Below are 25,831 nucleotides of genomic sequence, written 5' to 3' on the forward strand. Positions count from 1 at the left end.
ACTTTATCATCGTAAAACTAGACACTTCCTCTGGACATAGCCTCAAAATCAGAGAATCCAGCCCTTTGTATTTTAAAACGGTATTTGTTTCACAGATATTTACTTTGTTTCACGAATATTTTCTGTTGCTTTTGCATTTGCTAATGAAGAGATGGTGATTACAAGTCGATCTTTTTTATCTAATTGTTAATATCCTGAAACACAATCGGACATAAACCAGGAGATTAGGAACAAAGAGTATTTGTTTCACGGATAATAATATTTACTGTTGTTTATGGCACTTGCTAATGAAGAGAGAGTGGGAGATAAGGAGACGAAAACAGCAGAACAGTCACTGGAGCAGAGAGCAGGACTCTCCGGCAGCAGAGTCTTGGAAACAGGCAACAGTAACTGCTGCTTCTCGGGCTTTTGGCGAAGATCACACATTGGATAAAGTGGGAGATCAGGTGCAATGCCTGTCCTGGTCAGTGTGGATCTAGTCTGTCCCTTTTGTGGGAAGCATGAATTGGATTGAATATGAATTAGTTTTCACAGCAAACAGGGTGATGGATCAGGGACTTGCCCCATCCAGTCTGTACAATGGCTTTGTAGCTCTGAAAGAACAGGAACTGCAGAAGGTTTTCAACACCAGCATCTGCTGACCAGCTGAGTGACTCTGGAGCCAAATTCAGATTCAAGATGGTCAATTGAATCCTGCAGTCTCATGTATTCACTGTTGCTCTGGGAATTTTAGTTGTGACTGATTTAGTCAGTTCATCAAGATGAGCTGCCCACAGTTCTCCATTAGTTAATAATTCCAGATAGTTGTGACCCATAATATCTGCCTGAGGTTATTTACAGAATGCTTGAATCCACAGTGTGAGAGTTTAGAATTGACGTTTATCTTTGTATTTTCTGTAAAATCTGATGGGGAAAATAAGGCTTCTTTTATTTAAAATATCACCTGATACAATATTATAAATAGATCTGCCTTTTGTGTCTAATTTCTTCTGACAGTCACTTGTCTCAGTGCAGCAGTATGCACATATCTGTATGACTCACTGTGACAAATAAAGCCACACTCATCTTTCAACTCCTGTGTAATTTATACTATTGTATTTCAGAAATCAAGTTCCTTGTTTGCTGGTCAACATGTCGAATTGTCTAACACACGGAATGCCAATGAAATTTACCTCATAATGCTGATCGAAAGACAAATTCCTTCTTCAACTTTAGCTCCACCAGTGAGTTGTCGATGAACAATGCTCGATGTGTTCTCATTTCCAGATTATTTATATCCCGAGTGTCAGAATCGAAACTATACCTAACCATCATTGTTTTACTCCAGGGAAAGAGGTGCCAAAACAAGAGTTGTGTATAACATCCCAGATCTCCATGGATCTTATTGACAATAGGCACCTGCACATTAACACAGAAACAATCAACAAGCCCAACCTGTTTGATGAATCTCACCTTTGCCTCTTCACCAGATTCCCCATATTCTCACCAGGAATCCACTGGCAGGAGATGCTTCAATGACTTTTCCAGGATAAATTGATCCCGGTGTCGGTAACACCAACATCTGGAATTCTAGTCAGGCTGCTCAGTCACTGGAATGGGGCTGGGGTAGCACACCCTACCCATCCTGCCTGAGCCCTGGCACCATCCCCAATCCCAGGGTGAGGGATATCAGTGTGAAGGGGGTGGACACTTTCAGAATACCCACCCCACCACGCCCCTCGCTAAGACCAAAGATCTGGGTTCCTGATCCTTTGTTACCCAGTCCAGCTGGTTGTATTCAAAAACTAAACATACTAAATAATTTTTACACGGTGAGAAGGGCAGGGAACACAAAACCAGAAATATTAAATTGTCAGCAAGGACACTTGCAGTCCCAGACTGGTGAGCTCGAGGTATTGTCAGGGCCACGAACAAGGAATCAGAGTGACTTTCATTAAAACAAGAAAAATCAACAAATCCCCTGTACAAAGTTTACTGCATCGTCTCACATTTGTCCCTTCTAAACCATCATAGCAGCAAAATATGTCAGTCCCATAGGACCTCATGTGAACACTGCTACAAGTCACATCTTGCAGTTTGCAATGTATTTTCACCCCATTTCAATAAGCACATGGTACAATGACTTTAAAAAAAATTAGTTTTGATCAAGCATCAACACATGTGCCTTTGGCAAAGCTTAGAGCACAGAATAAGAATTGTACCGTGTGCCACTGGCTACAGTTCCAGAAAGAAGCTTTCACCTAACCTGATGCATATCTCCCAGCAGTCACAGTGTCTCAGAGTAACTGATCGTCCAATTGATCGAAAGAAAACCCTCTAAAAGCAACTTTACAAGTTGAGTGGATTGTATGTAATCATGACAATTAATTCTGGCAGCCAAACAAGCCATACACAGAGGAACTTTACTCCTGCATCCAACGTTTACCTCCTGTTTATTGTATCATGTGATAGGAAACTTGCAAAGAACATTAGAACTGCCTGGAAAAGCTTCTATGGGTATGTGAAGAGAAAAGGATCGGTGAAGAGAAATTTCCCTCACAGTAGCGGAATCTATAATGGGGAACAAAGAAATGTCTGACCAACTAATTACACACTTTGGTTCTGTCTTCAAAAAGGACACAAATAAGAGAAATGTTGGGGAACATAGGGTTTAGTGAGAGGGTTGAAATGAAGGAGGTCAGTATCAGAGAGAAATGGTGGGCATGATTCTACCAAAAAATTTCTAAGTGTCATTTTGGGCAAGTTTAGCGGGCCCACATTTCGGGCGCAATTTTCCAGCAGCATCTCGCCCAAACCGGGAGATGACGGGAGAGGCCTCTTCCGGGATTTACCCCGCTCACCAAGCCTCACGAGATCAAACGGAAACTCATGAAATATCGCGCTCTGACTCCCACCCATTATGGGTGGGATCAGTATTTGACAAATCTGCATATTAGAGTGTGTAGCTAGTCTCACTCTAATATGCACTTTCCTGATCTACCTGAGGCTTTGGGATCTAACCCCTTTGCCTTGGAGATCTTCCACCAGACAATTGGGGATCAGATGGAACAGCACTTGAAGGGGATCTCCTGGGGGATTGGAGGCCCTTGGGTAGATGGCCTCTGAGGAGGGTGGCACCCTGGCACAGTTGGTGCCACCTTGGCTCTGCCTGCCTGGCATCCTGGCAAGGGTGATGCCAGGATGATAGTGCCAGCCAGGCATTATGCTGAGAATCGGATCTGGGTGTGCCCTGCCTGTGTGAGGTAGAGTACGGGAGGGGGGGGGGGGCCACAGATTCTCCTATATGTGAGTTTTGTGAGGTCCAGGGGTCACGTTGGGGAGAGGGGGAGGGGAGAGGGTGGGTCGAGAAATCGGGACACCATGAAAAATGGTATCCTGATCTCTTCCTGTACTTAGGATATCCAGCAGGCGGAGCTCCTCGGTGCTGTAAATAAGACTGAGTGTGGGCTCAGGTGGGCGTTCCCTGCTGGGCCACCAGAAAAACAGAATGCTGTTAGACCGCAGGGTCGTTACCATCACTTGTAGTGCCAGCAACAGCCCCTCGATTCTCACCCAGAATTGACTCTGTTTTCATTTAGTTAAAACTCCTTGGGGAGTTTCTCCCTGCTTCAGCCACACTTGCAAATTTTTTCATCCCCGGGGAATTGAACATGCCGGTCAGACTGGCTCCTCAGAGATTGGGCCGCCATTTTGAAAGGGTGCACTGATCTCTAAGTGAGCTTGAGGGTCCCCCACACCCCACCCTTAGGCAATGTCACCCCACGCGCACATAGACATAACCCCCCCCCCCCCCCTCCCGCCCCCAAATGAGGAAACCCCACGATGGGGTTGCTGAGAGGTCCTCCCTTTTCAGGCCTCCCAACTGCCATCTGCCATTTTAGAACCTTCAACCCCCCCAAACCCACCCCCCCCCCCCCCCCTCAACCAAAAGATGTCTAATGACGACCATGAAAACATTGTTAATTGTTGTAAAAACCCATTTGGTTCCTTTAGGGAAGGAAATCTGCCAACCTTACCTGGTCTAACCTATATGTGACTCCAGATCCACAGTAATGTGGTTGACTCTTAAATGCCCTCTGAAATGGCCTAGCAAGCCACTAACTTGTATACAACTCGTTTTGGCGCTGTGAAAACACAAAACGGGAATGAAACCGGATGGACGAGCGGGGATGGAACCAGGGACCGGAAATGGCAACGACATACCCAGCCCTGTCGACCCTGCAAAGTCCTCCTTACTAACATTTGTGGGCTTGTGCCAAAGTTGGGAGAGATGTCTCACAGACTCATCAAGCAACAGCCTGACACAGTCATACTCACAGAATCATATCTTACAGACACCGCTATCACCATTCCTGGATATGTCCTGTCTCACAAGCAGGACAGACCCAGCAGGGCGGTATACAGTCGGGAAGGTGTTGCCCTGGGAGTGCTCAACATTGACTCTGGACCCCATGAAGTCTCATGGCTTCAGGTTAAACATGGGCAAAGAAACCTGCTGATTACCACAGACCGGCCACCATCAACTGATGAATCAGTACTCCTCCATGTTGAACACTACTTGGAAGAAGCACTGTGGGTGGCAAGGGTTGAGAATAAGGTCTGGGGTGGGGGATTTCTATGTCCATCACGAAGAGTGGCTCGGTAGTACCCTCACAGAGCGAGCTGGCCAGGTCCTAAAGGACAGGGACAGGTAGGTGGTGAGGGAAAAACATACTTGACCTGATCCTCATCAATCTGCCTGCTGCAGATGCATCTGTCCATGACAGTATCGGTAAAAGTGACAATCGCACAGTCCTTTTGGAGACAAAGTTCCATCTTGACCTTGAGGATACCCTTCAGGCTATGTGGCAGAACCACCGTGCTGAATGGGATGGACTTCAAACAGATATAACAACTCAAGACTGGACATCCATAACAATCTTTATTAATGTCTTACATTAACACTGCAATGAAGTGACTGTGAAAATCCCCTCAGGCCCACGAGGAGCTGCGGACTATCAACAGCAGCAGTATTGTATTCAGCCACAATCTGAAAATGAAGTGAAAAATGAAAATCGCTTATTGTCACGAGTAGGCTTCAAATGAAGTTACTGTGAAATGCCCCTAGTCGCCACATTCCGGTGCCTGTTCGGGGAGGCTGTTATGGGAATCGAACCGTGCTGCTGACCTGCTTGGTCTGCTTTCAAAGCCAGCGATTTAGCCCAGTGTGCTAAACAGCCCCTGAAACCTCATGGCCCAGCATATCTCCCACTCTAGCATTACCACCAAGCCAGGGGATCAACCTTGGTTGATTGAAGAGTTCAAGAGAGCATGTCAGGAGCAACACCAGGCATATTTAAAAATAAGGTGTCAACCTGGTGAAGCTACAACACAGGACTACTTGTGTGCCAAACAGCATAAGCAGCAAACAATAGACAGAGCTAAGCTGTCCACAACGAACGCACAGATCTAAGCTCTGCAGTCCTGCTACATCCAGCCATGAATGGTGGGGGACAATTCAATAATTCACTGGAGGAGGAAGCTCCACAAATATCCCCATCCTCACTAATGGAGGCGGCCAGCATATATGTGCAAAATGCCAAGGCTGAAGCTTTTGCAACAATCTATAGCCAGAAAGCTGAGTAGATGATCCTTCTTGGTCTCCTCCAGAGGTCCCAGCATCACAGCTGTCACTTTTCAGCCGATACGATTCACTCCACATGATATCAAGAAACGTCTAAAGACACTGGATACTGCAAAGGTTATGGGCACTGACGATATTCAGGCAATAGTACTGAAGACTTGTGCTCCAGAACCTGCCGCACCCCTATCCAAGATGTTCCAGTACAGAGACAACACTGGCATCTACCCAGAAATGTGGCAAATTGCCCAGGTGTGTCCTGTACACAAGAAACAGGACAAATACAATCCAGCTAATTCCCCATTATAAGCAAAGTGATGGAAGGGGTCATCAATAGTGCTATCAAGTGGCACTTACTCAGCGATAACCTGCTCACAGACCCTCAATTTGGGTTCCGCCAGGGTCCCTCAGCTCCTGACCTAATTACAAACTTGGTTAAAACATGGACTAAAGAGCTGGATGCTACAGGTAAGAGTGACTGCACTTGACGGCAAGGCAGCATTTGACTGAGTATGGCATCAAGGAGCCCTAGCTAAACTGGAGTCAATGGGAAGCAGGGGGACCAGTACCTGAGCTGGCAGATTGATGCGCGATCAATAACCACAGAAACGAAGGAGTAGTCCGAATCGAAGGCTTTAATTTACAAGAAGTGTCCCCAGCAGCTTGAGTACACAAAGAACGATGGCTGCTGGGAAACATGGGTTCTTAAACTCCTCCTCGAGGGCAGAGCTACCTTCGTCTTGACCAATGAGAAAGCAACACTTGGGCCAATGGGCAGCGAGCCTTCTCCATCAATAGCAGCTCACACTCCCAGGTACCTAGTACCTCTAGTCATACTACCACACAGATCAAGTGACAAGACCTCTTCATTTGTGTTGTGTTTTATCTCTCCTCCCAGGATTGGTCAAACTGGGCAGTCAGTAATTCTTGGGTGTCTGAAAGCAGAAAATCAGAAGGGGATGTTGATCTGAGGTAATGCAGTGTGAGGGACTGTTAAGGGGTTTAGTGGTGGGAGTGTGATCAAGTGAGACTTTGATGTTGTGAAGGCAAGGACATGTCAGGTGAACAAGCATTCACTGACCCTTACCATCCAGTGTGAGGTCATTAAACTTCTTCAGGCCCTGAGAGCCCTCTTCTTGTTCTGGTGTTTTAAGTCTCTTCTTCAGAATTGTAGTAATAAAGTTCAGCAACAGCCCCCTGTGCTTCAGTGACTTGAATCTTATATTCCCCAGCCGGTGGGTTCCGAGGTGGGGGGTAAGCTTGAAGTGGCACAGAAGGGTTTCCACTGGGTTCACGACTGTCCCGAACTCTCAGCAACTTTACACAAGGGTGGGCAAGGCTTTGGATGGACCTTTCACCTTTGCTCCAGTTGAAGTCCTTAGGTGATCAATTATTGATCATTTCAGGACCGTTTTATAGAAACATAGAAAATTGGAGCCGGAGGAGACTGCTCCGAGACTGCTTGCAATGATTACGATGATGGCCGATGATCCAATTCAATAGCCGAATCCTGCTTTCCCCCCATATCCTTTGATCCCCTTTGCCCTAAGTGCTTTATCTAATTGTTTATTGAAAATACAATGTTTTGGCCTCAACTAATTCCCATTTTATCACCTTCCACAGGCTCACCATTCTGGGTGAAGAAATTTCTCCTCACCTCTGTCCTAAATTGTCTACCCCATATTCTCAGTCTGTGACCCCTGGTTCTGGACACACCCACTATCGGGAACATACTTCCTGCATCTACCCTGTCAAATCCTGTTAGAATTTTTACAGGTATCTCTGAGATCCCCCTTCATTCTCCTGAACTCCAGTGAGTACAATCCTATCTCATTCAATTTCTCCTCATACGGTCAATCCCACTATCCCAGGAATCAGTCTGGTAAACCTTTGCTGTGCTCTCTGGAGCCATAACATCCTTCCTCAGATAAGGAGAGTAAAACGACACACCATATTCCAGGTGTGGCCTTACCAAGGCCCTGTAGAATTGAAGCAAGACATCCTTGCGCCTGCACTCGAATCCTCTCGCAATGAAGGCCAGCATACCATTTGCCTTCTTTTTTCAAAAATATTTTTATTAGGGTATTTGCAAGTTTTTATAATATTAACAACGACATAAACATGGTACAGTAAACATTTCCCCCCCCATCCCAATCTTCACACACCCCAACCATGAAACAACAATCCAGCCGTCACTACCCCCCCACCCCAAGCCCTTTGGAATTCTGCTTCTGCTGACAGTTTAATTTACCCGAAGAAAGTCGATGAACGGCTGCCACCTCCGGGTGAACCGTACCATTGACCCTCTAAAGGCGAACTTTATTTTCTCAAGACTGAGAAACCCCGCCATGTCACTAACCCAGGTCTCCACACTCGGGGGCTTTGAGTCCCTCCACATTAATAAGATCCGTCTCCAGGCTACCAGGGAGGCAATGGTCAAGACGTCGGCCTCTTTCGCCCCCTGAACTCCCGGCTCTTCCGATACTCTAAAGATTGCCACCTTCGGACTCGGCACCACCCGTGTTTTGAGTAGCGTGGACATTGCCTTAGCAAAACCCTGCCAGAATCCTCTAAGCTTTGGGCATGCCCAGAACATGTGGACATGGTTTGCTGGGCTTCCCGTGCAACTCACACACCTGTCCTATGTCCCGAAAAACCTGCTCATCCGGCCATAGTCATGTATGCCCAGTGGACTATCTTGAATTATATCAGGCTAAGCCTGGCACATGATGAGGATGTATTAACCCTGCTTAGGACATCCACCTACAGACCCGCCTCTATCTCTCCTCCTAGTTCGTCCTCCAACTTGCCCATAAGGTCCTCCACCGGGGTTTCCTCCGCATCCCAAAGTTCCTGGTATATATCTGATATCTTCCCCTCTCCCACCCAGGTACTGGAGACAACCCTGTCCTGTATCCCCCATGGCGGCAGCAGAGGGAAGGCCAGAACCTACTTTCTCAAGAAGTTTCTCAAATGCAAATACCTATACCCGCTCCCTGCTGGCAATTCAAATTTATCCTCCAAGGCTTTCAAGCTGGGGAAGCTCCCATCTATAAATAGATCCCACATACTCCTAATTCCTGTCCTTTGTCATCTCCGGAACCCACCATCCAGCCTACTAGGTACAAACTGATGATTATTATAAATGGGGGTCCAAACTGATGCTCCCTCCACTCTCCTATATCTCCTCCACTGCCCCCAGATCCTCAGAGCCGTCACCACCACCGGATTTGTGGACTATCAGGCCTACGAGAACGGAAGAAGTGTCGTTATCAGTGCTCCCAAACTTGCATCTTTGCATGATGCCGCCTCAATCCGCTCCCATGCTGACCCCTCCCCCACTACCCACTTCCTAATCATGGCTATATTAGCCACCCAGTAGTAATTGCAGAAGTTCGGCAATGCCAACCCTCCCCCAGACTGCGCTCCAGCAACAGTTTCTTCACTCGCGGGGTTTTACCCGCCCACACAAAGCCCAAAAAAACCTTTTTCACCCACTGAAAAAAGCCCTCGGGCTGATGATGGGGAGGCACTGAAAGACAAACAGAAATCTGGGGAGGACTGTCATTTTCACGGTCTGTACCCTCCCCGCCGGTGATAGCGGGAGCATGTCCCATCTCTTAAGTCTCCTTTCATTTGTTCCACCAGCCGGGATAGGTTTAACTTGTGCAGTGCCTCCCATTTCCGGGCCATCTGGATTCCCAGATACTGAAAGCTCTTTCCTACTATTCTAAACGGCAGCTCTCCCAGTCTCTTCTCCTGTTCTCTTGACTGGATCGCGAACATCTCACTTTTCCCCATGTTCAATTTATACCCTGAAAAATTGCCAAATTCCCTCAGGATTTGCATTACTTCCCACATCCCCTCCAAAGGGTTTGAAATATACAAGAGCAGGTTATCTGCGTAAAGCGAGACCCGGCGCTCCACCTCCCCTCCTCCCCCCCGAACCAGCCCTTTCCAGTTCCTAGAGGCTCTTAAAGCCATGACCAATGTCTCTATGGCCAGAGCAAACAGTAAAACCTGTCTGGTATTCCTCTATCACCCCCGGGACACAATCCTCTATCCTTGTGGCCAGTATCTTAGCCAGCAGTTTGGCACCATATTCAGTAGAGAAATTGGCCTGTATGACCCGCATTGCTCCAGATCCTTCCCCCGTTTCAGGATCAATGAAATCGAGGTCTGGACATTGTTGGGGGAGGACTCCCTTCTCTCTTGCTTCATTAAATGTTATCACCAGCAGTGGGCTCAATACCTCTGAAAACTTCTTATTGAATTCCACTGGGTAGTCGTTAGGCCCCGGGGCCTTGCCCGACTGCATGCCCTCCAGCCCCTCGATTATTTCCTCAATCTCAATTGGGGCTCCCAGTCCTTCTACCGGATCCTCATCCACCCTCGGGAACCTCAACTGATCAAAAAACTGCCTCATCCCCTCCACCCCAGCTGGGGGTTCCAACTTATATAATTTACTGTAAATGTCCTTAAACACCTCATTCACCCCCATTGGATTCTGGACCGTATTCCCACCTCTACTCTTTGCTCGCCGTATTTCCTGGCTGCCTCCCTTTTTCTGAGCTGGTGTGCTAACATTCTGCTTGCCTTTTCTCTGAACTCATAAATCGCCCTCCTTGCCTTCCTCAACTGTTCCACCGCTTTCCCTGTAGCCAACAGCCCAAACCCTGCCTGTAATGTCCGCCGCTCCCTCAGTAGCCCTGCGTCCGAGGCCTCTGAGTATCTCCTGTCCACCTGGAGTATCTCCTCCACTAACCTATCCCTCTCAGCCCGTTCCGCCTTTTCTCTGTGGGCCCGTATCGAGATTAATTCCCCTCTGACCACTGCCTTCAAAGCTTCCCAAACCGTCGCTGCAGAGACCTCCCCAGTATCATTTGTTTCCAGGTAGTTCTGGATGGACTTGTTCACCCGCCCACAGATCACTTCGTCCGCTAGCAACCCCACATCCAGTCTCCACAGCGGGTGTTGCCCTCTCTCCACTCTAACCCGTAGATCCACCCAATGTGGGGCATGATCCGACACTGTGGATGCTGAGTATTCAGTATCCGCCACCCCTAGTATTAGCACCCTGCTCAGAACAAATAAGTTAATGCGAGGGTATACCTTGTGGACATGGGAGAAAAAAGAAAACTCCTTCGTCCTTGGCCGTGCCAACCTCCATGGGTCTACTCCCTCCATCTGTTCCAAAAACCCCTTCAAGTCCTTTGCCGCGGCTGGCACCCTCCCTGTCCTGGATTTTGACCGGTCCAATTCCGGATCAATGACTGTGTTAAAATCTCCTCCCATAATCAGGTTATGTGACTCTAAGTCTGGGATTTTAACCAAACACCCACCTCATAAATTCCACATCATCCCAATTCGGAGCATAGGTGTTAACAAGTACCACCCGCACCTCCTCCAGCTTCACTCATCATTATGTACCTACCCCCTTGTCTGACACGATTCTCCCTGCCTTGAAGCCACACATTTATTGATCATTAAAGACCCCCCTGGTCTTTGAGTCCAGCCCTGAGTGGAATACTTGGCCCACCCACCCCTTTCTCAATCTCGTCTGGTCTATAACCTTTAAGTGTGTCTCTTGCAGCATTATCACGTCCGCCTTCTGCCCCCTCAAATGCGCAAACACAGAAGCCCTCATGACTGGCCCATCAACCCTCTGATGTTCCATGTAATCAGCCTGGGCTTCCCCCAACTCCCCCCCCCCCCCCCCCCCCCCTCCCGCCCCGTCCGATTAGCCATCACCCTTAGGCCAGCCTCCAGCTTGTACCCTTGACCTCCTTAAGCCCCCCTCTCGGGTATTTGCCGTTCCCGGTCTCCCATTCGTCCCCTAGTAACAGTTCCTCCCCCATCAGCAAAGCAGCTCCCCCCTCCCTCCCCCCCTTGCAACAGCACTAGAAACCCAACCCCCCAAGTCAAGCTCCAGCTTCACACCTGCTCGCCCCCCACTGTGCTTCCGTGAGTCAGCTGACCCATGCTGACTTGATAGCGCCCGCCCATGGCACCAAGCAGTGTCTCACCATTGTTCTCTCCCCTCTCCCCCCACTTGGACAAGCATATTCAAAGCATCACATTCCCCAGTAAACAAACATCAGAAAAAAACAGTGAAAAAATAGCCACTTCAGATAAAAAACAAAAAGAAACAGCTCCAGAAACCACTCCCCCTCTAACCAGCTCCCTGCAAGACAAAGTTAACTTTAGTTATCAAAACAGCCCCTTATTACACATAACACTACTTATACTTATACAATCCAGCACAACAAATCACCACCACTGTACTCTCCAAGGCTTCAGTGTCTTTTCGTTCACCTCCAGTTTTTTTCCTTTAATAAAAGTCCAAACAGCGTCTGGTGTTTCAAAGTAGAAGTCCCGTTCCTCATGAGTGACCCACAGACAGGTTGGGTACAACATCCCGAACTTCAACCCTTCTTAAAGAGGTCCGTTTTTGCCCGATTAAACCCAGCTCGCCTCTTGGCCAAATCCTCGCCCAGGTCCTGATAAATGCGCAGCTCACAATTCTCCCATTTGCTGCTCCGTTCTTTCTTGGCCCACCTCAGAACATGTTCCTTGTCCAGGAATCGGTGTAAACGTACCACCATCGCCCTCGGCTGCTCATTCGCTCGGGGCTTCTTCGCGAGGGCTCTGTGCGCTCTATCCACTTCCAGGGGCTGAGGGAATGCCTCAACCCCACCATTTGCCTTCTTTACCGCCTACTGTACCTGCATGTTTACCTTCAGTGACTGGCATATGAGGATACCCAGATCTCGTTGCACATCCTACTCTCCTAATTTACGGCCATTCAGATAATCGTCTTGATGCACCATCAATCACTACTGAAGCGAGATTGTAGTCCAATTGAAGGCTTTAATGAACAGGTAGTTACCCCAGCAGCTCCAGTACAGAATGACTGCTGTGGGTGAAACACAGACTCTTATGCTCCGCCTGCTGGGCGGAACCAGCAGGCAGGTTCTACCACTCATACCACAGTATAAGGTACATCCCACCTAGGTACCACGGTACCCCTAATATAGCCTACCACAAGTCTGCCTTCTCGTTTTGCTACCAAACTGGACAACCTCGCATTTACCAAATTATTCTGCATCTGTCATTAATTTGCCCACTCACTCAACTTGTCCAAATCACACTGAAGGATTTCTGCATCTTCCTCACTACTCACCCTCACACCCAACTTGGTATCATCTGCAAATTTGGAGATATTACAGTTTATTCCCTCACCTAAATCATTAATATATATTGTCAATAGCCAGGGTCTTAGCACTGATCCCAGCATGACCCCACTAGTCACTGCCTGCCAATTTGAAAAAGACCCGTTAATTTGTTTCCTGTCTGCCAACCAATTTTCTATCCATCACAATACATCGCCCCTACTCCCATGCGATTTAATTTCACACGCTAATCTCTTATGCGGGACTTTGTCAAAAAGCCTTCTAAAAGTCCAAATATACCATATCTACTGGCTCCCCCTCATCAACTCTACTTGTTACATCCTTGAAGAATTCCACTAGATTTGTCAAGCATGATTTCCCTTTTAAAAGTTTATGCTGACTCCGTCTGATTCTGCCACTGTTTTCCAAGTGCTCAGCTATAAAACCTTTAATAATGGATTCTAGAATTTTCCCCACTACTGATGTCAGGCTTACTGGTCTATAATTTCCTGTTTTCTCTCTACCTCCCTTTTTAAATGGTGGAGTTACATAAGCTACCCTCCAATCTGCAGGGTCAGTTCGAGAGTCTATAGAATCCTGGTCGCTAACCACCAATACATCAACTATTTCTGGAACCACTTTCCCAAGTACTCTGGGATGTAGATCAGGGTTTGGGGATTCAGCCTTCAAATCCATCAATTTCTTCAACACCATTTTTCTAATAATATTGATCTCCTTCAGTTCCTCCCTCTCACTAAATCCTGTGTTCCCAATATTTCTGGTATCTGATTTGTATCCGCATTTGTGATGTCAGAACCAGTTTCTCGCTCAGCATCAATTTACAGACTGGCTGGAGGAGTTCCCAGGTGTGGGGAAAGCCTGAAAGTAATCAGCTCCTGCCTTGTGCGGGAAGTGGGGTAGGTGGTTGCCTCCATCAAAAGCCCTCTTTCACCTTGGGTGCCTTCGCTTAAACTCCAGTAGCCACAGGTCCTTCCTCTTCCCATCTGTTCCGAGAAGCTTCAATCCCCCACTTTAGGCCTTTAGGAAGGACAGGCTGCCTGCACCATGTGCAAATACAGTTCTGGCTGAACACTCACACAGACAGCAACATGGGCCTTGCTCGGATCATTGCTGCCATAATAGAATGAGGGGCAGCACTAAATTTGCATGCTGTCTATCTGCATTACATTGGGCACGGACCAGGCATGACCCATGAGTTGTGCATTTGAAAAATGTTGTGGACAAATTTCTATCCCATTGTATCCATATCGACTGCTCTGTTCACATGATCTTTTGCTGTATAAACTCTGCCGGTCCGTATTCACCAACCTCTCAATTGTCAACATGTGCCCCCATCCTTCCCAGCACCATCCTGAGGGTCACTGCCTGACAGGAACTGGTGTTCCTGAGTTTGGGAAGCTTCCTCTCACCTCCCAATTGGTGCCCAAAGCCTGTCATTGATTTTTACATGAGGCCCAATGTCCAACACCAGTCAAGCCTCGTGTTCAGGCTGCGTCAGAGTGCGTCAGTGTGTCTGAACACAGCCTGAAACCAGTTTCCAGGGCAGTTCAGACTGGCTGCATTGATCTATTGCCAAGCTATTCAGAGTGCAGTTTTCAAACTCAAGTTCAACATGTGCTGAACTCTCAACATTAACATGAGCAATATCATATGTGTTTCACACCAGACTGTGATTGACACCCAATAGTAAAGTTGGAGATAGAACTGAAATATTTCATGTGGACAGAATTGCAGAATTGAGTGAAATCCGTAACCAGCAACGAAAAACAGCAAAATTCGCTGATAGTCCCCACACCCGCGAGAAAACGGGCGCGAATCACTCTGGACTTTCCTGGAGAAAGTCCGCAGCGATTCACTTACCTGTAGGGGACCAGCAGGGCTCCCGAGTAGTCCTCGCAGCTCCAGCTGCCGACACGGGGCCCTGCATTTTCGGCCGGGGGTCTGTGCATGCGCGTGGCAACCGCCTGCGGCAGTGTCCCCGCGCAACATGGCGGACCCAGCGGACCAGCCCCCACAATATAGACCCCCCCCCGAGATCGCGCCCGCCCGCCGATCGATGGCCCTCGTTCGCGTGCCTGGCCATCCTGGAGTCACCCTCTGGTGAAGGATCCCCCCCCCCCCCCACCAGGGCGGCTGCAGACTGAGCCTGCAGCCGCCACTGCGAGCCCCGCCAGGAGGAACTGTGAGAGACCAGCGGGAACTCGGCCAGTTGTCGGAGGAGAATCGCCGCGGGAGCCTCTTTCAATAGCCCACGACCGGCGCCGCATCGACCGCGGGTACACGATTGGTGGCGATTCTTTGGGACTGGAGAGTCATGGGAGCAGCATCGCACCTGATTTCGGTGTCAACACACATACTCCACCCCTTTGCCGAGCGCAATTTCGGGGCGGAGGCTCGGAGACTCCTGCCCATAATCTTTAATCTCTAAACAAAGGGCTGGATTCTCCGATTCTGAGGCTCTGTCCCCATGCTGCCTTGGGAACAGTGGTGCTTTACGCCAGAAAAAACAGCGTAAAATGGCCACCGATCCTCCATATAGCTGGGGGCTAGCATGCCGGCAGCGTAGAGCGCCAGGTTCCAGCTGCCGATATGGCCCAGAAAATTGCTGGGTCCGTGGCTGCACATGCACACGGCGGCGGCTTGCAGCAGCCGCACCGTGCTACATGGGGAAGGCCGCTCGCGGACCCGGCCCGTGATACAGTGGCCCTTTGGCTGGTTTTCGCACCTTGGACCACCTCCCCACAGTGCCCCATTCCCTTATATATTCCCCCCCTGCCCGCTGATCAGCCCTCCCCCGCCTGTGGCGACGCTGGACTGAGTCCGCAGCCGCCACTTCGAGTTCCCGACGGATGAGAACACACGTAACCGACGCCATTGGGAACTCGGTGATTAGGAGCATCAGGGGGCATTCCTCGCGCAATGTCCTGAGGCTTTGAGACGTTGCATGCCATACTCTCCGAGTACGCTGCTTTGGAGGGGATGGAGCATTGTGAAAGCCCCCAATTCGTTCGAGAACTTTAATTCTACGGCCAATCGCCGAACATGATTTTGGCGTCGGTGACCGGAGAATCCAGCCCACATGTGAAAAACGGAAATGGATCAAATCAACGTAACAAAACACAGATGAACAGGTCTTTATCTCAGTAGGTATATTAAAGAAGGAGAGATAAAGGTGGAGGATACATTGCACCACAAGACCATAAGGTGTAGGAACAAGAGTGAATAATTCGGCCTATCGAGTCTGCTCCAGCATTCAATGAGGTCATGAGTGACCTGATTTAATAATTCCACTTTCCTTCCTTGCCCCATAACCTTTGATTCTCTTGCTGATTAAAAATCTGTCTGTCTCCCTCACAGATTTGGGAGACAGAGGGGAACCAGGAGGGGGCATCATTGAGCCAAGTCCTCAAGGTGGAATGGTGGAGGAGTTCCAACTGAGTTAGAGATTGAGTGCCATATTTCTTGAATCTTGATCTGGAGGCTGGGCATACTGAGCGTCCTGAATTCGATGGAGCTCATCTAATCCTGTCTTCAAAGTCAAGGGTTGGGTTACTATCCCTCCACTGGACTTGATTTGTCCTGTTCCTGATGCTAGTCCTGAGGTGTTGGGGGTGGCCTAATAGGTTGAGCCTCAACGAATGTTGAATGTGAGATTTGCACACAGTCATGATCCTAAAAGCAATTAGTCGTTGTAGTGTCTGATAGACCTTGTGATGGAGGGAGGGGGATGCTTTATGTTGTCTCCTTCCCCACAGTTAGAGTGAATTAGTTTCAGAATTTTCTTTCCATATTGGTTTTGAGAATCCGTGATTTTATCCTTTTTGGGCTCGGACAGACTGTGTGTTCTGTTCTGTCCTGGACCTGGATGGGGGTTGAATTGCATTATGGAGTACAGATATAATTGCCTTTTAGTAATGGGCTTTCATGTTTTTTTTGAAGTGATAGGTATGATGTGTCTCTGTGTTGTTGACTGTATCCTGCATTAGTATAGACAGGTCTTATATCCGTGATGGGAGTATGCCGGGGATATTGTTCATAACTCAGCCTGTCTTGTTTATTCTTGTGCTGCGCCTGATTTGCATTGATACCTATGGCTCATTTTTCCTTTGTTTTTGTTTCGATATTCGTAAAAATTTCAAAATTCGAATGAAAATATATTAAATCTGTCTATCTCAGCCCTGAATGTCGGGGATGGGGGGCAGGATTCTCTGACCCCGTTCCGGTGGGGGCCTATGTTCCTCCGCGGCGGGCTCCTGTAGGGCTTTGCCATGTTACCTGGGGGCCGGCGCAGAGGAGGCAACCCACCTGCATGCGCGGACCCGCGCCGCCCGTGATGCGTATGTGCGGACCCTCGCCGCCTGTATCAGCAGCTGGAGCTGTGTAAAGCGCTTCAGTGCCGTGCTGGCCCCCTGCGCGGCACAGGATCACTGTTCCTAGTGGCCACATGACACCATCGTAAAACTCTGCATCATATTCCATCTGCTAAGCTTTTGCCCACTCACCCAACCTGTCTCTATCCCTCTGTACTCTTTATGTCGTCCTCACCACTTGCCATCCCACATATTCCTGTGTCATCGGTAAACTTGGCAATAGCACATTCACTTCCCTCATCCAAGTCATGAATATATATTGTGAATAATTGTGTCCTCAGCACTAATCCCTATGACACTCCATTGGTTACAGTTTGCCATCCTGAGAATGCCCCTCTTACCCCAATTCACTGTCTTCTATCAGTTAGCCGATTCACTATCCATGTCAATATACTACCTCCAACACAATGGGCTCTTATTAACGCATTTAAAATAATAAATTAATCTTTATTATTGTCACAAATTAGCTTACATTAACACTGCAATGAAGTTACTGTGAAAAGCCCCGAGTCACCACATTTCGGCCCCTGTTCGGGTGCAGGGAGGGAGAATTGGGAATGTCCAATTCACCTCACAGCACGTCTTTCGGGAACCCACGCAGACACGGGGAGAATGTGCAGAGTCCGCACAGACAGGGACCCAAGCGAGAATTGAACCTGGGACCCTGGTGCTGTGAAGCAACAGTGCTAACCACTGTGCTACTGTGCCGCCCGCTTGGCACCTTATCAAACTTCAGAGGGATGAAGAAACAGGGATGTGTGATGAATCACCTGCAGCATAAAAAAGAGGCAAAGTTGGAAGTCATCGAGAACCAGAAAAAGATTGATTAGGGATTCTGATCAGGAATGATGCTGCACTGACAGTAGAAATTAGAGGTAAAATTTCCCCTGAGAGGCCAATGTTTCATGACCATTTGAGAATTGTGAAGCTGAAGTGGAAACCCCCCATGTAGAACGGCAAACACAGGCAAAGGGTAAACTAGACTCAGTACGACGAGAGCTTTTGAATAATTCCTGTGAGAATAGCCTTGGTGCAGGAAATGTGGAGTCAGCTTGGAATATCAGCAAGCTGATATCAATGTTCTGGCACATGTTTACAGAGCGAGTGGGTGTGGAAAGGATCTGAAGAAAAGGAGATATTAGCAGAGATAACCAATTGTTTTCTGAGAGGGAGGTTTTCAGAGGCATCCTAAAGGAGAGGTGGAGGTAGAGGGTTCACAGCTGGATGCAGTTCTGTGGGGATGAAGAACCAGTAGGTTTAGAGAATCAATCAGAAGACAGAAGCAGAGACAAAGTTGGAACCCAAAATGGCATCAGAATGGATTATGCCTCGAGGGAGTGAATTCCTGGTCGAGAACAAAATCAGGAAGACAGCTGAATAAATGGTGATGGGAGTGTGTCAAGGGAAATCCAGACCCTTCTTGTGGAGTCTTGAGGACCCACCTCACACCCTCCTCCAACACATTTACTCCATCGTCCAGCTGAATGGGGCTGCATCAGGCAGATCCATTCTTCACTATCCACTTGTAGATGGACAATCTCCTGCAGTGATTTCTCTTCCTGGTGCTGCATTGTTACCTCAGATGTCCCTCCAAGCATTTATACTTGGTCTCCTCCTGATTCTCAATATCATGCTGCCCATCGGTAATTTTATTCCAAATCAGAATGTCTGTTTCCATTTTAATGCTTTGAACAGTTCATTCTCACCACCACCACTCTTGACCCCTGACCCTAGCTCAGTCACAAATGTTCTGCAACATAAAGTACAGATTGAGCAGAAATATTTTCAGCGAATTATTGGAAGACTGAAAGTATTCGGCAGGATTCTCCTATTGAGAGACTGAGTGCTGAGCTGGGATAGAATGGGGGGGGGGGGGGGGGGTAACCTGTGCGAGTGGCAGTTCCATGAGCCATTAAGGGCATGCTAATGGGCCAGGAATCCTAACCGACGCCGGTCAGGATTGCCGCTGGAGAGACTGACAAGCTGAAGCTGAATATCCACTCCCAGATATCCAACAGATATTCATTCCAGCCAGGAATATGGCCACGAACCACGGACTCCCTGTGCTGCCCTCGCCTGACTGTTTCCCACTGTGCATGATCTGTCCCTCCAGGAGAAGGTGGCCCACAAACGGCAGGAGTGGGAGAAGATCAGAGGGGGCCTGCCGGACCTGCGGGTCCTCACCATTGTGGATCAGAGGGCATTGGAACTGATTGGTGGGGTGGAAGAGTGGGCAGTCTCCGAGGCAGAGGTTGGTATGGGACACCAAGTGCACCTCCAATGAGTTGTGATGTCCCTACATCACAATGGGTGTAAGTCACCCCCCCCCCCCCCCCCCCCATAATCTCACTATGCGTCTTGTCTTTTGTCTTGCAGTTTCACTTCTGGTGAGGCTTTACCATCCGCCAGCACCCCCGATCACCAATCCGGGCTCCACACTGACTTTTCATCACTGTTGTCACCAGCACACTCCACCATCCCAGAGACTCTCACCTTAGTGGGTCGGTTTAGTGGAGAGGCTCCTGGGGCACTGTCTGTAGAGCATGACACACATGCTCTGGTATATCAGAAGGTGGTAGGAACCCCTGTGGGGGCAGACAGTCGGAGGGTGATGCTAAATGGTCTTTTAGTGTGCAAGTTAGGTTATTGGGTTACAGGAATAGGGCAGGGAAGACGGGCGAGTGGACAGGGGTAGAGTGCTATTTCAATGAGTCGTTACAGGCCCGATGGACTGAATGGCCTCCTTCTGCACTGTAGGGATTCTATGATCTGTCCAGACAGGTCTCATGTTTCTGGAAAGGGCAGTCCCATCAATGTTGGTAATGCAGATGTAGAGCTGGGGACTACTTGAGGGGGTGTCAGCAACCATCGAGCACCTGCATGTGCAGTTGGAGGAGTCCAACTGCCTTCAGGAGCAGGAGGTGGTGCCAATGTGCGGCACCCAGCCCAACATCGAACAGGTGGCATCTGTGGTGGGAGCAATGGATCTGAAGGTCAGGGCCAGAGGTCAGGATGTCCAAGGCCTGAGGAACTCTGTGTGGGCGGAGGTTGAGGCACAGCCCTGTCACAGGCAGCCATGTAGCAGGGCCACATGGACATTGCTGCAACGCTCCTGAGCATGGCCCAGTCACAATGGATCATTGCAGTGGGCATCGTGAACATTGACCTGGCACTGGCTGACTTGAGCCAGTCACAGAGGGAGCTTGCACGGTCCCAAAGGGATGTGGCACAGTCTCTGTGCTGCATGGCTGTGAGCTTGGAGACATTGGGCAGGATTCTCCGACCCCCCGGCTGGGTCAGAGAATGGCCCGGGGCCGGCGTCAATCCTGCCCCCGCTGTGTCCCGAATTCTCCACCACCAGAGATTCGGCGGGGGCGGGAATCGCACCACACCGGTCGGCAGGCCCCCCACAGCGATTCTCCGGCCAGCGATGGGCCGAAGTCCCGCCGCTGTCAAACCTCTCCCGCCGGCATGAATCAAAACATCTACCTGACCGGCAGGATTGGCGGCGTGGGCGGGCGCCGGGGTCCTGGGGGGGGGGGCGTAGGCGATCGTAGGCCTACGATCGGGGCCCACCGTTTGGGCCTGTGCCATGGGGGCACTCTTTTTCTTCCGCCTTCTGCATGGTCTTCACCATGGTGGAGGCGGAAGAGACCCCCTCCCCTGCGCATGTGCCGGGATGATGTCAGCAGCCGCTGGCGCTCCGGCGCATGTGCGGACTTACGCCGGCCGGCGAAGTCCTTTCAGCCCCGGCTGGCATGGCGCCAAAGGCCGTTCACGCCAGCCGGCGGGGCGCCAACCACTCCGGCGCGTGCCTAGCCCCTCAATGTGAGGGCTTGGCCCCTAAAGGTGTGGAGACCTCCTCACCTTTGGGGTGGCCCGATGCCGGAGTGGTTCACACACTCCATCACGCCGGGACCTCCCGCCCCGCCGGGTCGGGGAGAATCCCGGCCCTTATTTCAGACGAGAGTGGGCCTTCAGGGCTGGCAGAGACAGGTGATGGCGGAGACCCTGGAGCTCACTCCGGTTGCACCCCCATCCCAAGGAGTATTCCCTGAGGCCATCGGGAACTCTGAGGGAGGAGGAGGTGATGGGGCCAGTGCCGGTAACTCCCACAGGGGAGGTGCTGGAACACCACAACACCTCTGAATACCCCCATCTGTCCTTCGTGCAAGCGATGTGCAGCAAGCAGAAGAGGGTGGCACCAGGCCACCTGTGACACTGGAATACTGACGGAACCATAAGGACCTGCTCTCTCCATTGCACAGCCGCCAAAGGGGACCCAGGTCACATGGCGGGATACGCAACAGGCAGCTCCCCGTCTGATGTACCACCAGGGGACCCCACTAGATGGAGCATTAGGACACGTAAGATTAGAAAGGTAGACACCAGTTAGGTTGGCATGGGCGAAGCACACAGGCTAGATTTAGGGGCTAAGGCACAATAATACTTGTATGTATCAAAATAATCAACTATTATTGGTCCCGGATGATCCATATCACCTCGGTCCTCCATCTGAAGGGTGTGAGGGATGGGCATGGCTGGTTCCAGATGGTGTGCCGAGGGGTTGTGGTGTGGGCCCGGTGGAATGGTGTGTGTGTGTGGAGGGAGGCACCGGGCAGGGGATGGGGCCAGAGATGTGGGGGTGCCATGTGGTATGGCCTACCTAGTGAGTGACCCATCACTGCTCACCACCTCATAAACACACCCCCTCCCTCACCCTGAACCCAATCCCCAGCCCTGACACTCCTGAAGGTCTGTGGACCCATGTGATGGAATGGCCACCCGGGCGGACAGTGGAGTGTGACACTGTGGCGGAGTCAGATTCTGCCAAATGATGCAGAGCAACATAGTTCATCGTACGGCAAGCCATCATCATTCTCCACCTCATGGATCAGACCAGCTGATACTATCCACCAAGGGCCAACACCCTATGGTGAAGCTGGTGGGAAGCTCGGACTTTGCTGTGGTATTGGAGGTGCTGGGATGGGCGTGGAGATGGATTGCAGGAAATGGGGACGGGGAGGGGCTGCGTGGCCATGGAGAGGAGCGGGAACAGTGTATATGGGTGTCCAATGGGACGGTTGAGATGCGGGTGGCAGACCACCTACATAGTCACCGAACCTGGAGGCGGTTAGGTTGTCCCATGCGTAGCGGCCCTAGCGCATACACATCATGGGGACTCATGGGCTTGGAGATCCCAGACAGGACCCCACTCGATGCCTGGAAGGACCCTTGGCACAGACGTTCAGGATGACAATCATCTTGACAGTCACCACGAGCGGGTGTCCTCCCCCATAGCCCCCCGCTTCCAGGTGTGCCATGATCTGGTCAAGATGTCTCATGGTCCCCCTGCTCAGCTGCAGTCAGCATCATGCTTGATCCTACAGGTCCTCGAATGACAGGCGCTGCCGATATACATTAGGCTTGATGCAGTGCCCCCTTCCCATCTCCTGCTCGGCCTGTTGGATGGCAGGCTCTCCAGCCTGACTGGCTGGCCCCTACGCTTCTGGGGCAGGCTGCTGTTGTGCAGGGTCCTCCCTGAGCAGCTCCTGTTCGTACAGCCTCAGTGCGTCCACAAGGGCCATTGCGGCCTGACAGATGTTAACCACTCCTGGCTGAGCTCTGAAATCCATTGTCTGTCGGGTGAAAAGGGCGGACATGTTAGCATGGTGAGTACTCCAGTGCCCATCCCGGTCCACGGGGTGACACGGTGGCCCTGGAGCTCACTGCAGCCTCTGCTGACATGTTCCCCCTCCTCCACACCCCTCCCAATCCCACCTCCACCCCTGGCTGTCCCCCCCAACACTTTCCCTTCCGCACTGCATCCCTCGTCCCACTGGTACCTTGCACCAGAGAGCCTGAAACCATGCCACCCATCCCTGATGGCAGTGCTGGTGCTACCAATGCCAATGATATCCACTACGTCCCATGTCCGGTGCCCACCAGTGGAGTCTAATGTTGATGTCCTCTTGGGTGAGCCATGTGATACCCCGCCATCAGGGTGGTACCTGGTTGTGGGGAGGTGTAGGGGGTCACCATGTGCCACTGGCCAGTTCCATGCTTGATGGCATGCATGCGGGCAGGTCCCACAGATAGGGCCAAAGGTCACAGTGCACGCGTCCGCTGTTCGTGGTGCACTCAGCTCTTCCCCTGCTCCTCTTGCAGATGGGTGTACATAGGAGTGAAACACTTGGTGGGCATTGGCTGTGCTGGACCACGCACATTCTGTTGATGGGTTGGCTGGGGTCTCAGGGTTCCCAGGAGAGTGGTCTGGGCAGGGGCGGGTGCGGCATCCAATTGGCTGGTTGCGCTATGCACAGTTTAGGGACGCAGTGAGCAGTTAGTGGGGTGCACAGCTAAATGGCTGGCTTGGGGGCAGGGGAAATGGTGGCTACCCCAGTCGCAGGGGAACGCCGTGACGCTACAGCCCATCTCCTGGTCACCCCTGCTACTCCCACGGCTCTGGTAGATGCACCTCAGCCAACGGCAGCACTGTCAGCCCATGATTGTAGTGTTGGCAACTTTTAGTACTTCCTCTCTGCTCCTCAGCAGCCCTGTCCCCGCTCTTCAATACCACAAGTCAATTGCGCTGTCGTCACCTCCGCTTGACGGGAGCAGAGAATCGCAGGAGGCCGGAGAGAACTGGGTCAAGATATGTTAACACTTGCTGCTGTACACTTTGCATGCCAATGCCGGCATGGATCGCATTCGTGTCACCAGTGAGGTACCAGAGCATAGCGGTCCTTTGGGTGCCCGACGCATCCCTGATTTTTCAATGATGCCCGATCCTCCGCCTGATTACAATTCTCAATTCCAACATCGATGAACAGAGAATCCACCCCATTGATTTTGAACACACCATTAACTCCATTTCCCAGTCACTAACTCCAGCTCTCTCTCTGATCACTGAATCAGGCTGTTTGCTCACACGGGGTCCTATTTGACAGTGAAATAAGATTCTGACCACATTTCTGTTCCATCACTCCATCACCTTCCAACATGATGCGAGGCCACTGCTGCCTCACTACATTTGCTGTTAAAACCCACATCGAGGATTTTGTTACCTCCATACTGGACTATTCAATGCCTTCCTGACCACCCTCAGATATTCCACACTCCATTAACTTGAGCTTATCCAATGGCCAGCTGCCCTGTCGTAACCGGCACCAAGTCCCTTTAATCTATCAAACCGTCACTTGCTCAGTTTCATTTACCAGCTTCAGGCTCTCGTTTCACATTCAGGAAACAAATGATTCGGTAATACGCTGAGCATTGTTCTCGATTAACTCTTAATCGCCAGGAGTCAAAGTTGAAGAGGAAATCAGATGCCTTCACCATTCAATGAATTTCTGGGGTAGATTATTGAAACCCTTCAATGTTTAAATTTATATTAAATTATTGAACAAGATGTTTGTTTGCAGAAATAAAGTAACTTTCTCAGCTATTGAATTGTCAGCTCCAATATAGGGCTCTGATTTTAACTCCCAAACTCACACAGCCTGACATAAAGCAGACAGGGAGGCAGTTCACTTGGAGTCAGGGCCTGAGCATTTCCTTTCCTTTCCTGGGCTGAGCATCAAGTTCTCCATTTTAAACTGAATGTTTGAGCGGGGCAGCAGTGACGGATTCTCCACAGTGGGCCACGTGTGACCCATAAAGGTAAATTTATCAATAATTCTTTATTTCCTTGTGGGTCACGAGGGAAGTTTCCGGGGAGTATGTACGACAGTCGGATATCACTGGCCTCTTTGAGGAGCACCCCATGATAGGCAGCTGGTTCTTGGGGGATAAGGTGTACCTGCTGACGACCTGGCTAATGACACCAGTACGGAGGCCGGAGACCGAAGCGGAGACCCGGTACAATAAGGCTTGTGTGGCCATCCAGGCTGTGATTAAGCGGTACATCAGACTCTTCAAGATGGCGGAGCTCATGCCTTGACCGCTGTGGTGGTGCAGTCCAGTACACCACCCGGAGAGTCGCCCACTTTGTGGTGATCTGTTGTGTCCTCCACAACATCGCACAGCAGTGTTTTGTTACCTGTAGAGATAGTAATCTGTGCTACTCAACTCAATTGCAGTAGACTCTCTGGAAGAAGGCTAAAGGTCGTCCAGAATTTGATAGAAGGTTTATTGAGCAACACAACTTAAATAACTGTGTGAGCTCTTACTTAAAGAACTGCACTAGTAAAAAAAGGTTACAACTCTTCTATGCTCTGCAACTAGGCCTGACCACACTGGCAGCCCTGAGCTAAATTTCTGTTCCTGTTCTCCTCACAGTCACATCAGCCAAAGAGAGGGGGAGGGCTGTCTGCATCTCACTTTTATACCCGCCAGTGCTGCCACCTGGTGGTCTTTCCATTACCCATCAGCCCCTTCCGTACATACCCATGTAAGGATCACTACAAGCAGCGGAGTGACGAGATGGAGGCTGTTGATGAGGAGCATTTGGCCATCTCCGAGGAGGAGGAGGAGGATGAGGATGATTAAGCGGCGCCGGACCAGCTGGGGTTAGAGGACGAGCCCAGGGAGAAATCGGAGGACCTGCCTGAGGCTACAGGATAGGCTGCAAGTGTCCGGCAAGCCCAGTGGGCCAGGGAAGCCCTTGCACTCATTCGCTTCACAGAGGATGTGGTCTGGTCCATCGC

General features: G+C 50.2%; 2 protein-coding genes across 2 annotated transcripts in view; one reads left to right on the forward strand and one right to left on the reverse strand.

The window, feature by feature from the left end:
- LOC119950988 (interferon-induced protein with tetratricopeptide repeats 5-like) overlaps window positions 1-25,831 on the reverse strand; it is a 999,792-nt gene that overhangs the window by 139,828 nt on the left and 834,133 nt on the right. The gene's annotated exons all lie outside the window — the stretch shown is intronic.
- Window positions 1,179-25,831, forward strand: part of LOC119950965 (interferon-induced protein with tetratricopeptide repeats 5-like) — a 33,654-nt gene continuing 9,001 nt past the window's right edge. Inside the window, exon 1 of the mRNA XM_038773995.1 lies at window positions 1,179-1,223. The gene's annotated coding sequence lies outside the window, so the exon portion shown is untranslated. The remainder of the gene's footprint in view (window positions 1,224-25,831) is intronic.

The sequence above is a fragment of the Scyliorhinus canicula genome, chromosome 16, assembly GCF_902713615.1.
Source record: "Scyliorhinus canicula chromosome 16, sScyCan1.1, whole genome shotgun sequence".
In the NCBI taxonomy this organism is placed as follows: Eukaryota; Metazoa; Chordata; class Chondrichthyes; order Carcharhiniformes; family Scyliorhinidae; genus Scyliorhinus; species Scyliorhinus canicula.